Genomic DNA, 15,936 nt, shown 5'->3' on the forward strand with positions numbered 1-15,936 from the left:
CTTTGGTGAGCCTCTGTGCATTCCTCGAACACACGGGCTTGACGTCCCGTCTGTTCTCCGTCAGGCAGTTACACGCAGTGACCGAACGCTCCGCGAATTCTACATTGAGCGATTAATAACTGGACGCCCCACTCCAGTTGTAACCATCACAGTGCTGTGCACGTGTGTGATTTAAATCCTCTAAAATGAACTAATCACGCACACAACCTGGACACATTTCTTATTCTGTAAATAGTTTGTACATATTACTTCTTCCCCTATCCTCCCTTCCTGTCCCCTCACCTCTTTCATTTCATTTCTCCATTCTGCCTGCTATCCTTTATTTCCGCTGCCCCAGCTCAGGTGCTTAGGTATCGATGGCAGATGCCGGGGCTAGCAAAAATCTTTTCCTTCCTTTTTACTATTATTTTTAATAAAACCACTACCACCACCACCAGGCAAACAGACTTAAGTGCCCTCAGAGTTTTTTTTTTCTTCTCTCGCAACGAACAGCTGCTGAGAAACATTTACCAAAACTTGACGACAGAGCATCTTGACCTGTTAAGAATGTTGCCTCTGAAAAAGCTGTTGTAATAGCTTCCGTTATTACTTTCGAACGTTAAAGATCCCCAAATAGTCGCAATTATTTCGGAGCCCTCCACTACTGTACCTCTTTCTTCCTTTCTTCTTTCACTCTCTCCTTTATCCCTTTCCTTACGCCGCCGTTCAGGTGTACGCTGATATGTGAGACAGATACTGTGCGATTTCCTTTCCACCTAAAAACCAATTATTATTATTAATCGTGTGTATAGGTTGAAAGCGACCACAATGAGGCCGTCTTCGCAGCGCACCGTTATCTCGAAGCAATCAACCGCCAATAAATCTTCGAAGCAATCAATCTTCGTCAGGTAGTTAGTTACTCGCAGTGACCGAGCGCTCCGCGAGTTCTACGTTGAACGATTAATAACTTGCCGCATCACTCCAGTTGTAGCCAGCACAGTGCTGTGCGCGTTTGTTTTAATTTCTCTAAATTAACTAATGACGCGCACAACCTGGACACCTTTAGTATTGTGTAAATAGTTTGTATATTTTAATTCTCACCCTGCCTTCTCTTCCTGTCCCCTCACCTCTTTAATTTCGTTTCTAATTATTATTATTATTCTGCCTGATATCCTTTATTTCTGCTGCCCCAGCTCAGGTGCTTCAGTATCGATGGCAGATGCCGGGGCTAGCAAAAATCTTTTCGTTCCTTTTTACTATTATTGCAATAAAAAACCATTACCACCACCACCAATTTTAAGAGAATGCAGGCCCGGGTTCGAACCCGACCGCGGCGGCTGCGTTTTTATGGAGGAAAAACGCTAAGGCGCCCGTGTGCTGTGCGATGTCAGTGCACGTTAAAGATCCCCAGGTGGTCGAAATTATTCCGGAGCCCTCCACTACGGCACCTCTTCTTCCTTTCTTCTTTCAATCCCTCCTTTATCCCTTCCCTTACGGCGCGGTTCAGGTGTCCAACGATATATGAGACAGATACTGCGCCATTTCCCTTCCCCAAAAACCAATTATTAATTATTAAGGGAATGCAGGATTGGGCGCGTTCATGCACATGCGACGATTGTCCGGACCCGTAGAGTATCTGTTACGGGTCCAAGTTTGATTTATTTTTGGAAATGTGGCGGAGAGTTTGAAGGATGCTTCACTCCCGCCACCGGTTGGCCCGGTATTGCACTACCTCCGGGATCGGCCTTGTCTTTAGCGCGTCTTTACTATCCATCCTTTCTATCCCATCTTTCAACTCTCCTTCTATCTGCACGTGGTAGCGATTGTGGCTCGGCTTGAGCCAGTGAGCAGGCCTGTGCCCTTTCCTTTCTTTCTTCCTGGCAGCAGCAGACAGACAGACAGCGACGATAGGGAGTGGGGCAGCTATTGGTGCCGCTTGTTTGCTTCTGGTGAGGAGAAAAATCCTGTGTTTTCCGCGCCTTCACTTCAGCTCTTCCGTGCTTTTTTTTACTCTGATAAAAGAAGTTTGCGCGGGGCAAAAGAAAAGAAGGTAAAAGGTTTGAATTGAGGCTTCTTTTTTCGAGGGGGTAGAGTTCGGTCGAAAATCGCAACCCAACCAGCGCGCCTTATTGTGTTTGCGATGATGGCTTCGCGAAAACATTATTTGGAGTGTGGCGAGATATATCGCTACGGATGTAGAATCACAGTGTGCGTGCCATGTTTGTACATGAATGAAAGTTTTCTACGTATTTGCGGAGCCTCTCGCTGCACGGCGGTGAGGTTGGCGAAGTTTACATGTCGTGGACGCAAGACTTAGACGCTTGTATGCGGTGTGCGAACTGACTTACGAACCACGCACACACGCGCATTGCACTACCCGGAACGGGTGCATCCCAACTCTTCTGCGGAAGTCTGGGTAGGCATCCCCGTGATGGCTCAGTGGTTATGGCAGCCGGCTGCTGACACGAAAGACGCGGGTTCGATCCCGGCCCCGGTGGTTCCATTTCGATGAAGGCTGACCTCTTGAGGCGCGTGTACTGTGCGATGTCAGCGCACGTTAAAGAACCGCAGGTGGTCGAAATTTCCGGAGGCCTTCGCTAAGGCGTCCCTCGATCATAGCCTTGAGTCGCTTCGGGTTGCTAAACTCCCATGGACCATAAGTCTTAATATATAGCGGGTGTTTCATTTGAGACTTGACACGATTTCTAAAAATGTGCTTTTTGATTAGAAGAGCGCTTTTACGGCATAGCATTGTCAGCGGTGTAATACACCAGAATACAGCTAAGATGTACTAACTAGCAGGCTGGTATCTAATGTTTAGTAAACTTTTAAACTAATACATTAATGCTATAAAATTATTAAAAGCCTTGTATTGCGCGGTAAATAGTACCTATATACGTTTCTAGAATTTCGGAAACGCGGTTACCTTGTGCGATGTGGCCCAGCAAATCATGCGGAATCTCGCCAAAATACATGCGCTTCCTAGAAGCTTGAAGGCGAAGCAACCTCTCCAGGGCACGTAACTCGTCGAAATGGCCATAATTTTTTGACACACACTGCCGAGGGTAACTGCGTTTTCGAAATTCTAAAAACTTGTGTGGGTATTAAGTAAGTTGGGCTACAGATCTTTGAATAATTAACTAGTCGGATATTAACGGCGAAAAAGTTAACTATTCAATATTAGTTAACCAGGCTCCTAGTTAGCACCTCTTAGCTGTTAAACAAGAAGGATGGACTTGTTAATAATAATAATTGGTTTTTGGAGGAAAGGAAATGGCGCAGTATCTGTCTCATATATCGTTGGACACCTGAACCGCGCCGTAAGGGAAGGGATAGAGGAGGGAGTGAAAGAAGAGAGGAACAAATAGGTCCGTAGTGGAGGGCTCCGGAATAATTTCGACCACCTGGGGATCTTTAACGTGCACTGACATCGCACAGCACACGGGCGCCTTAGCGTTTTTCCTCCATAAAAACGCAGCCGCCGCGGTCGGGTTCGAACCCGGGAACTCCGGATCAGTAGTCGAGCGCCCTAACCACTGAGCCACCGCGGCGGGGTTGCTGGGACTGTGGATGTGGCATGTTAGCTGTCGCGAATAAAACATCGTATAGAGACAGAAAAACAGACGGGACACGCGCCAGACATCAACTTAAGTTTAACACACAGTCACGAAAAGACTCTTAATTCGCCAAATCGCGTCTGCGCATGCGCAAAAAATTGCGCATGCGCATGTGCAAAAAACTTTTTAAAGACGTGATTTGGCGAAATTGAGAATCTTTTCTTTAATGTGTGTTAAACCTCAGTTGACGTCCAGCGTGTATCTCGTCTGTTCCTTTGTCTCTGTCCGATGTTTTATTCGCGATAGCTGACATGTCGCAGCCAGTGTCATGGCTTTATTTTTATTCACTATACCACTCTCAATTCTATGCCGAGAAAAGCGGTCTTCTAACTCTAAAAGCCTATTTTTAAAAATAGTGTAAAGTCTTATCAGGTGACACACCCTGAATGTATTCATATGAGCTGATTATGTACACAAGCCCTCAGTGCCACCAAATCTCAACGAAATACGCGCACAGAACGCGAGAAAAATGCAGTGATGTGATCGGTAGCGGCCACAATGAAGCTTCCGACTATTTTATTTCAGAGATTTCCTTTTCAGCAAAGAAATCAGGGAACGCATATGGCTGGGTAACGCTTCGACACCAGGGCGTTCCCCCATTGTAGTTACGGTCGAGCGCCAGTGTGCAGCTTTCAGGAAACCTACGAACGATTCCTATGCTTGACCACAAATAGCATCGTCCATCAACTGAAAAAGAAAAAAAAGCACGATTTTAAGATCTAAACTTGCCTTGTGCGAAAAACATAAAATACATTTTGAAGAAATACACTTTCAAACGCACCTTCAAGCATCACGAAGCTCTTCGTACAGTACCGGGCTGAAAAAAAAACAAAAAAAAAAAACACGAGGTGCACATTTAGGAGTAGCACAAAAGACGTGGTGCATAAGACCTTATCCTCATCATCATCGTTTCCTTCCACCCTTTATGTATGCTACATTCACTGAGTAAGTCCACGTTCGCGGAAGCAGTCGTGCTGTAGCCGGTTAATGACACTGGATAATTAGAGAGTCGGGAAGCGTATACAGTCGAGCCCACTTATAACGAACCCGACCGCCACGCGGATTGCAGTCGTTGTATCCGAAGTTCTTAGTGAGTGGACTTCCCATATCACATCTAACAATACGGTTCCCCGTCAGAAGGGGCGTTCACTCTGTTCAAGTGCGTTATGTGTGTCTATTCCTACTGAAGCTAGAATCAGCGTACTTTAATGCACCTGAAATTTACATCGGGCTCCCCATAAACTACACAGTTCGATGGAAGCTAAGAGCCAATAACCATCGTTTTCAAGGAAGTACACCATTTCAACGAAACCTTCAAAGCCATTTGTGTTTGTACGTTTTATACTGTGACCTGTTGATTCCACCTTTATATGCCCCCGCCGTGGAATCATGTCTTTGCGATACCTGCGAAGAAAACCTATGCAGTCACAGGATGCTATCATATGCCTTTACGTACCAAGATATGAAAGGAGAGAAAGGAAAACAAATTTTGCGTGTTTTTTTCTTTGAAATGGTGCATGAGAGAGAGAGGCATGATCGCTACTGGGATTTAGTCTGTGCCTGCTGAATAATTCATGTTTTTTTCCTCAAGTTGTCTTTGCACCGATTTCAAAAGTCACGTGGTGGCTTTGACGTCAGAGACGTGTTTAGATAACACTGACATCTCATGAGGCGTGCAAAAACAGCGACAAATCGCAGCTTCGTCGTTTTAATTCAATCGAACTCTTACGCCAGCCTGCCCCAAAATTGGAGGCGATACTTAGCTCTGCCTTGGGTTATGACGCGGTAGCCTTAACGCCCATATATACGGAATTGGCCATTCTCGACTTTACATTCACACGTCCCTGGTAGTCGCCATACCCCTACTGGAGCAGGGCTGCAGCGGTTAAGCGATGCGCCACTGCCCTGCGACGGCAGGTGCTGCCACCTGTGGGGCTTGTGCGACCCAAGTTGCTCTCCTCGAGCAACATCTCGCGCCCCGTCATTAATTTAACGGCCACCTGCCACAGTGGGAAGTTTTCTCACTGTCCAGTGGGCAGGTTGTGATGACGCCACAATGTGACGGGACCTAGCTTGCCCAGATTATCTGCTGAACGGCAGCCTTAACGCTCTCGCGTCGATAATCTCTAAAGAACATCGGACGGTGGAAGGAGACAACGAAGAGCTGCATTAGCTGCTGAGGGTTTACTGAATCACCACAGTCACTTTTATGGATCAAACGTGTGCGTGCTCAGAACGGCCGTAAGGCGAGGGTGAGAAAGCGAAGGCCAAGAAACACTAAAAAAATATATATGGACGGCTAGCATGTTCTGCAAAACATGGTTCATTAAAAACAATTAGGTTTCACACTGCCGCAGGCTTACTGGCTTCGACGTGGTAAATTTTGTGGAATATTTTGAGAGATGGACACTTTGCATGCTGATTAAACCTTAAACTTTACTTTTTTTGTAGCGTGTTGTCTGTGTATATATTTAGCTGTGATGAGAAAATTGAAGGTGAACTTCCAATCAAGCGTTTATATGATTATCCATCTGATAAATCTAGTTTTCCAACAGGCGAGTTGAGAAATGGCTTCCTTACCAGATAGTAAACAGCTGTGTTTTTCGCTGTACAGAATACTAACAGTTCCATTCAGCACACCCGGTGCACGCTTTGTTTCTGTTTCTGTGTACACAGAGTCAGTGTGTTAAAGACATGTTGCGAAAGGGGCCATGCCTATAAGTGTTCCTTCACGAACAAAGGAACAACACACAGTTAGAACGACATTCATTTGTTGCATTGGAGTATAAAAGGATGACACGCAAAGTAGTGTTACATCTGAGAGCGTTTCGCCGACTTGTAACCAAATGCCTCTTGAGTTTTTCGTTCTTTGCACAGAGCGGCGAAACCTTTCTCAGGAATGCTGCGAAGCCCAGAGCACAACTCAAGAATTTTGAGAGGCAGCATGAATCAGTTCGCTTCTAAACTGCACTCAGACGTCTGCACGGTGAAGTATTATTAATCTAAGATGCATGGATTTATTTATTTAACATAAAAATACATTAAAGGTGATGTAATGAGCTTTTGTGAAAAAATTTCAACGGCAAGCATGCAATGCCTGTCCAGTAATGTAGACATGACTTCCTTTTGTGTTTTTCTGCAGAAGACAGAAATCCTACCGGGAGCACTGGAGGTATGGACATAACAAGATCATCCGCTCTTACGTTGTTTAATGCGACAGATATTTTTAGATTATAAGATGCTGAATACCAGTTAGCAATAAGAATGATTTTGCATTATTGTTTTTAGAAAGAATGAGCGTCTGAATTGCAAGACTAAACCGGAGTGCTGTATAACTTGCGACAAATTTTTCTGCCAAACTGGCGAAATAATACCGTAATATATGTTGCCACTTTAAAGGGTTTTTATTTTATCTGCAGTCAACTAGCCGCTGAAGAACACTATTTCTATTCTTACCAGGTTTTTCTCCTGTTTACACTCCTTAAAATTTTCTCTCCTGCCTAGTGTCCCATTATGCCATCTGATAGTTATAAATTGTTTTAAAAAGTTTGCAGATATTTTTAGTCACGCATTGACGAAACATTCCTCCTCATTACGCTGATGGTACGCTTGCATAACATTTGCACGGCTGTCATCTCATCCTTTTATTTTTCAACCAACTTTAGGGTGTTTGGGAGACATGTATGGAGAGTAGTCGAGATCTTTGCCAGTGGCCGTACCTGTAGAGTATATACACGTATATGTATATGTATATGTATATGTACACGAGAGGTCCATAGACTGTCTATAGATCATTTTTGTAATGGCTAGCTGACACGCAGAACATCGTGTTTCTTGGCCTCGCAATCCTAATCTAGGTTCATGAAAAAGGCACTAGAGGCGGCCATTCATAATGGAATAATCATGTAACAACGCAATAAGAAAGAGTGGCTGCTAAATTTGTCGATGCGATCCTGGCGAGTACGCCATTGCAACAAACACCCTCCCACTGAGTAAAACGTTCCCGCTTTTTCAAATGGTATTATTAAAACCTCTACAGCACTACTGCTCCCGCCATTACATTAGCACCGCCGCCCACAGCTGAGCGAAAGCTAAAACGCTTCCATACATGACACACGGTGTGGCAGTTAACCATAAAAAGAGCAGATGATTCGCAGTGTCCTTTCGCACACTGAGACCGTTCTCTTTAGAAATGTATCAAAGATGACGCGGAAAAAACAGACAGGAAGTAGCCCCGTTGCATACTGCGTCTATAACCATCTTCACTTTCTTAAATGCGTGAATAATCGGGCACCTATGTACACCAGAAAGGTATCCTTGGGAGATGACAACCGTCACTTATCTGGTCAGTAAAAAACTAGCAGAGGGTTAGCGCATGTTAAACGTCGTGACACGAGCGAAAGCTCTGTTAAGCATGGTTACGTTCGGTTTGGCTCCGGAATCTGACCGGCGCGCTCCTCATCCATGGCGAGACTGGGCGACCGAGCACCATCTAAGCACAAGCGTTTGCGGGCAGGTGGGCTGGAAACGCTGATTGGTCAAACAAAATGTGACGTCACGTTTAAACCGTCACGTGACGTCATGGTCACGTGACTTTTAATGACGTCATGTTTGGTTGGGAAGAGAGATATTTTCCCTAGATTTTTCTCGGAATTCCCCACGTTTTTGACAGCGCGCGCGGGTTCCAAAAGCGCACCTGATGCGCCGCGCTTTCACACACTGCATGCGCGTTTCTATATTTTTATTATATATGATATCCTTGAACTGCTGGTGTATTATTTTAGTGCGCTCGAACGGCGCGCTTCGTTGTGCATTTATTATAATCGCCACTGCCTGGCGGACCCGATACAGCTTTTGCAGACCTGAGAGGTTAAGCACGTACTATCCATGCAAAGCCACGCAAATGCGCCTACAGGTGACCACGCCCGTCTATCAGCGCTCCGTCGAGTGCCTGCATTTACAATCGAGTGCTGTAGGACTATGAACCTGACCTAGAGCATACATATTATAATTTTTCCTTGTATTCTACATTCTCTACATGCAGGAGACTACACTCATAGCTTTCGTTAGTGCAGAAATTTCGTACAACCGTGTCAAAATTTGGCGGTCCGGTTTTTTTCTGCACGACGTTTTGGAGGAGAAAAGCATTGGGTCTTTGAAGGACGACAGTCTATATTTTCAGATTTCAGATTTATTTCAACAACACTTGGTTGCCGAGGAGGCGAACAAAAAGGCAATCAAAAGTTGCCTGACGAAGCGTCCGCCCCCTTTACACTCTACAACTGAGCAGTGGGCAGGTTTAACCAAAGAAAAACAGATCATAACACCAAAGAGACATTGCATATAACATTATACACGAAAACATAAAAAAACAGCACATATTCACTTAAGGTACACAATTAAGAAATGCTGTAAAAAGTATATTCGCGAGTCAACATTGTTACACAAAATTGCACATAAAATACAAATATCGGTGTGACTGAATATAACAAAGGGAAAGAAGAGCTTAACTATGCCGGCCAAAGTAAGGTTTTCTTTTCTAATAAAAACATGGATTTTTCTTTTTTTTTTTAATATAGGGCAGATATGTGCAGAAAAAGTAAGCCACTGCTATGTCACAAAAAGAAATGGGTTAACTTTTTGCTAAATGCTTTCGTGGAACGACTGTTGTGAATGGTTTCTATAATACCCGGGTACTTATTTAGAAGATCAGCGATTCGATATTTTAGCGTTTGTGTACCGTAGTTCGTACGCACTAGTTCTTTTCTACAGGTCATATGCCGAAGGTTATGGTCGTGGTCTCTAAAGAAGAAAGTTTGCGAGAACCCAGCCAGGTCCATTTTTATTTGATCATATATTTTCAAAGCTACTCTTTTGTTCATGATATTCGTGATAGTTAATATCTGATGTTTTTCGAAAAGTGGGGCTGAGGGGGCTCTATATGGAGAGTTTTCTATTAATCGTATGACTCGTTTTTGTAGTATAAGCAGGTTTTCCATGTTTGCTTTTGTCGTAGTTCCCCATACAAGAATACAATATTGCAAACGAGAAAAAACTAGACTATAATACAACTGCTTTTATAACCACATTGGTAGTAAGTTCTTTACTTTGAAGATAATTCCAATTGATCTGGAAATAACTGTTCGTATTTTTTCTATGTGCAGAGACCAGCTCAAATTTTCTTGAAAAATAACCCCCCCAAATTTGTGAGAGTTTACTCGTTCTAGGTGTTCCCCACGAAATTGTATAATAGGTTCTCTATTGATGGCTTTATTTCTGGGACGGAAAATAATGTACTTTGTTTTATTAGTGTTCAAGGATAATTGATTAATGTTAAGCCGTTGTGATAGGTTGTTTAGCCAGCTGTTTGTTTGCCTTTCAAGCATTTCTAAGTCTGTTCCAGAAAAAAATACATTAGTATCGTCTGCATACAGGATTATATCTGGCGTGAGTGAAATATCGATAATGTCATTAATATAAAACAAAAACAGTAACGGCCCTAAGATGGAGCCTTGTGGGACCCCGTATTTTATTGTTCCTAGACTTGATTTTGCCTGGTTTATCTGCACGTATTGTTGTCGACTATCTAAGTAGCTTTTTATTAAGTCAAATGCAATTCCTCTGATTCCATAGTTGTATAACTTTTGCAACAATATATTGTGTTTGATGGAATCAAACGCTTTCTTGAAGTCAAGGAAAAGTCCTATTGTATGATATTTTTGCTCAAAGTTTCTTATTATTTTATCTTTAGTATTAAGTAACGCTTTTTCAGTGGACTTGTCTTTCTGAAAGCCATATTGTTGTTCTACAATTATACCTTCTTGTTTACAAAAATTTAATAAGCGAATGTAAATAATCTGCTCCATAATTTTTGAAAAGACTGGCAAAACCGATATTGGTCGGTAATTATGTAAGTCTTTTTCGTTTCCCCCTTTAAAAATTACTGACACTTTCGCAATCTTTAGCTCATGAGGGAACACCCCAGTAGAAATGATTAAATTACATATGTGAGAAAGCGGACTGCTGATATGCTGTGCTACTGATTTTATGGGTTGGACCCTGAGATCATCTATTCCAGAAGATTTATTATTACTTAGCTGTCGTATAATGGCACAAATTTCTTCTGAAGTTGTAGGAACCAGGAAAATCGAGTCCCTGATTATTGATTTCATGTATGTTTTATGCTGATTATTGTTGTCTATGTTGGGATTGGGAGCCCCAGCAGCTAAAAAGTGATCATTAAGTTTGTTTGCCAGCGGGGTCCCTGTGTAGGACACACCTTCAATTGTCAATTCGGTAAGGTCCCTTCTCTCACCCTTAGACATCAAATTATTTACGGTGGTCCAAACTTTTTTGGGATTGTTATAAATCTCAGTGAATTTGTTTTCGTAATACATAAACTCCTATTCACTGTGTCGTCGTACCTATCGTAATTAATGACGACATATAAAGGCTTTTGATACAACTCTCGTGATTTAAAACAAAACTGTTCGTTTCACTAACCCGCGAAAAAATATTGCGCGCAATCATTCGCCACAGCCCGTTGCTGCGTAATTTTTGTTTTGTGCGGATTTTCTTTTATAATATGACAGCTGCACGCGATAGCTTATATATATAGTTGCGCAGCCGACCACTGCAGGTACCAGTAAACACGTACCCCGTTTAGATTGAATTTAAAAACGCGGTCGGGAGTTGGAATTATTTGTCCGGGACGCTGCGGTCAAAGTTCGCAGTTTTGAAAATTGAAACACGGAAATTTTTGCGCATAGCTAGTCACTCTTGCATAAGTAAATATCTTATTCCTACCCATCATCCCCTTGTCAAAACACATATATTAATGAGAAAAACGACCCATTTGATGCAATTAAGTTCACAGTCCTACAGGGTGGGTTCCACAACAAAGAGAGCAACGGGAGTCGTACTTTATTTACAGATTTGTAACAATTCCTCACGGCATTAATAAAAGTCCGGGTTTATTGACCTCCATCGCCCCTTTCAGAGCCAGTGCTGACCTTAGGAGTGCCGGCGCGTCAAACCTCGGTCGTTTGTCGCCAGCGGCATCTTTTTCAAGCTTCGCTGCCCGTCCGCTTACACAAAGCTCTTAATTCATCCCCCACCCCTGTCTTCCCAGTTCGACGTACCACCTTGTCGAGCGGGGTGCAATTGAAGAACCAAGAACCCTTGATTAAATGCTCCTGCCATTCACCTTTACCCCCCCACAGGACACTTTCGCGAACTCGTATGTTTTGCCGCCTTTTTTCCTTTTCTTTTGTGTGTGTGTTTCATGCACAGTGCACGTGTGTGTAGTTAAGCTAACTGCGCCGCTGATTCCGCCTTCACTATTCGTACCGAAGACGCTCCTGGAACGTCTCCTGCCCTGTCTGAATTTATTGTTTATTTGTTTGCTCGTTTTGGCCGGCGGCACGGGCAGTACATGCATCTATGATTCTTATCTGCTCCGGGACTCTGCCAAAGTCTGTTATTGTTGCTTTGAGGGCCCGGATGCCCTCCCTCCCCTCGTTATTCCTTTTTTCCCCCGTGCTGGCCTCCCGCGCAAGCTCGCTGGGCGGCAGGGGACAAAGCGTTTTTCTTTTTCTCTTTATTTCTTTCTCCTTTTTCTAGTATTTTTCTTTTGTGCCCATCAAGGGTTCTTGGTTCTTCAATCGCACCCCGCTCGGCAAGGTGGTGCGTCGAACTGGCAAGATAGGGGTGGGGATGAATTCAGAGCTTTGTGTAAGCGGGCAGCGAGCTTGAAAAAGATGCCGCTGGCGACAAACGACCGAGGTTTGTCGCGCCGGAATTCCTAAGGTCAGCATTGGCTCTGCAAGGGGCGATGTAGGTCAATACACCCGGACTTTCATTAATGCCGTGAGGAATTGTTATTAAATTTGTAAATAAAGTACGACTCGCGTTGCTCGAGATCTCTTTGTTGTGGAACCCACCCTGTAGGACTGCTAACTTAATTGCATCAAATGGGTCGTTTTTCTCATTAATATATGTGTTTTGACAAGGGGAGGTAGGGATAAAATATGCGCTCGGTGGTTATTAAAGCGAATTCGTATAAAGTTAACGGTCTGCCCAATGTACTGCGTACTGCACACACTGCATCCTAGGAGGTATATTACGTTGCAGAAATCCCAATCAGAGTTGTCATTAATTTTCCATTTGAATCCTGAAGCTGTGCTTATTTCACAGCTTGATGTTTGTAATGTGTTTGCAGACCTGGAATCTACTTTTTCCACAAGGTCGACACCCCAAAACCGGCTCTTTATGTGACTGAGTGTATTAGAATGTTTCGAATGTTTTTCGGTCGTCTGTAGACTGCATGAGGGAGAGCAGTGAAAATTTTGGCGAGGCGCTAGCTCGCTTTGTTTGAGAATGTTGAAATGTTTTTTTGAAGATTTTGTTTACGTACGTTAGGCGGCTGGGTTACTGGTGAAGGGAAGTACGAGATTTGCCTGATGGTCTGTTTGCTCGCTGTATCGACGTTACTCCAGTATTTGCTCTCGGTGGGGTTTAGATGTCCTTTGAATGGCATCGTCGGCAATGGCGACGGGTATCGCTGCTTAATGAGGACTTCTTGCATGCGTTTGGAATTTTTTACGAAGTCTTCATCTTGGGAACATATTCCTTTAGATCGATGTGCCTGAGAGTATGGGATGCTTGTTTTAGAGTGACGAGGATGGCAGCTTTGGAAGTGTACGTATTGTTGACGGTCCGTCGGTTTTCTATATACACTGGTGGTGAGTGAGCTTTCGTTTACCAAAATCTCAACATCTAGGAAGTTAATTGTGGTGTGGGCGCACGTGTAAGTGAAAGATATATTGGGCTGGACGAGGTGTGTCAGTCCAAATTAAAAAGATGTCATCCAAGTAGCGTTTGTATAGGGTGGGCTTAATGGGACAATCTTTCAAAAATTTAGACTTATTACTATGCATGAAGATGTTGACGTAGGTGTGGGCCATCCTTGTACCCATGGCTGTGCCGTTAATTTGTGAATAGTGTTGATTGATGAATTCGAAGTTGTTATATTCGAGTACGATTTTCGACAGTATTTATAAAACACGTGGAGCAGGGGAGCATCAAATCACTGATCGAAGCGTATGAACAAAACAGAAAGGAGGAATCCCCTGCTGCACGTGTATTAGATATGTTGTTCACAGCAACATCTTGCATGAAGCTGCAGGGAAGAGAAAAGTCAATGAGACGTAGCCAGTTGTACTTGAGCCGTCTACATCGAAGGATTCACCACCGATCCTCTCACCAGGTTTCGTGAAGATTGCGCTTTATCGTGCCGGTTTACCACTGTCCTTCTTGCTAGTGAAGCGATTATTTTTTTAATGTTCTCTTTTTGCCATATTTGCCATCTGCCATTTTTGATCGTGCCATCTTCTGGGCAAGTACTACGTTTGAGGTTCGAAAAAGATGCATAAGCGATCACGACCTATGCAAACAATAACAAAGACGAAACACGCTACAAGAGCACCACTAGCTGCATATCTGCATATCGCGCGCACACGTGCGACTGATTTTCGCTGACGATCGGCCGCTCCCGCTGTATTCAATTAGCTGTGTCGCCAGATCGTCTGTCGCGAGGCGCTTTCGCTGTGCCCGCATGACCGCTTGTCTTGACCTTCCAGGGGAATTGCGCGTTGCTCGCGCGCGGCTTAGCCCGAAGCCGGTAAACCGGCTGGCCACCGCCACATCTGGACCTGGTTTGACTCAAATTGGTCTCAGCCGCGCGCCGCGTCTTGTTCGGTTCGGGCGCGAACAATACGCGAGATTCAAAGCGCTCGGCCGTCTCTGTCTCTATGGGGGGGGGGGCACTTGACCCCAAGGGCGCTCCTTTTCAGCACCACCCCGCCGTCGCCCGCCTCCGATTGAACAGGCGGGGGGTTCAAAGGGGAGCTGCCGCGGAGAGGCCGGGCAGCTCGTCCTAATGACAGCGCAGAACATGCGTCACTGACAGCCCCCTTCCTTTCGCCGTCTTGTCCATCGTGCGTCGCGCCGAGCCCGACAAAGAAAAGGCCGTCACCCCCCTCCCCCCTTCTGAATCGGGGGGCGGAAATTCCGCAAATAGTTTCCCAGAGGCATCCTTTTTTTTTTCATGGGGTCAAGGAAGGTGGCCCAATGTGAGGCAACGTTCTCTGTTCAATCTAGAGAAGCAAGCTTACACTGCAAAATTAAACCTTGTTTCTCTTCCAAATGCAATTAACTAGGAGTCCTGTCCAAAACCATTTCAGGTTGTTATGTGGGCACCCCCAACCTTTTTTATTTCCGTGTAACTCCAGCATTTCTTCACCGTTGTCATTGTAGCCGCTATTGTTCAAGTACCATGCAACATCTTGTTATTAGCACTTGCTAATTCATGCCTTCTGCAGGGTTTAAAGGACCTTTTTAATTGGAAATGAGAGCATGTGCACAGGGTGGAAAGCGCGTGATCTGCCAGGAAACACTAAAGCGGCCCCGAGAAGGGATCTTTATTAAGGATGCCAGCCATCTTGGGCCTCTCCACTTGGCAACGACGACAAAGCGTGTGCGGTCCCTATGGTTAGGCCCCAGCTGTGGAAGCCATCCTCGGACACGACCATGACCTTCGACATCTGATGTTTTTATTTAAAAACACAGGGACCAAAGTCGTGCTGTATGCAGTGCAATCGCAATGTGGTTCCATAATCATCCATTTAGCCCGGCTCTTTGGACGGATTCAGGAAACGACTGAAAAGAACAAAAGTAACGAGCAAACAAAGGTGCCCTGCATAAAAGTTAGAACGTAAAGAGACGAAGGCACGCTGCGCTAATGCTGTAGCGAGGTCTAACATGTAAAATTTCGCGGCTGGCGTCGATTTCTACAAAGCGCGAGTAGTGCCTACGGAAATAAACAAAGGCGCACTGGAGATGGGTAAGTCTGTATACAAGCACGAGTTTTTGTCTCTACCAGCGATTTACTAGCTCACACCGCGCGATTTTGATGTCTGGCGTCGATTTCGACAGAGAGGGAATACGGGCACGAAACGGGACGCTCGCGATCTGCCAGGAAACAATGAGGTGGCCCTAAAAAGGGCCGTTTGCAGGAGCACTTCAACCGCGACCTGCAGCGGCGTGGCGGCGCGGTGAGCAGTAGGCCCAGCAGTGGTCCGTCTTGTGCCCTTTGGCTCCGCACCGACGACACCGGTGCACGACGTACACCTCTCCCGGTCTTGCCCTTGAAGCCGACGCTATCCCTGGTCCGTACATCTTGACGAGGGCCGCGACGATAATCTTTGACATCTGGTCGATGCCCCGGTCTCTCGCCACGTGATATCGGTCTGCGGCAAACAAGGACAGCATCGGCTTGCCA

This window comes from Amblyomma americanum, chromosome 8, assembly GCF_052857255.1.
Source record: "Amblyomma americanum isolate KBUSLIRL-KWMA chromosome 8, ASM5285725v1, whole genome shotgun sequence".
NCBI lineage: Eukaryota > Metazoa > Arthropoda > Arachnida > Ixodida > Ixodidae > Amblyomma > Amblyomma americanum.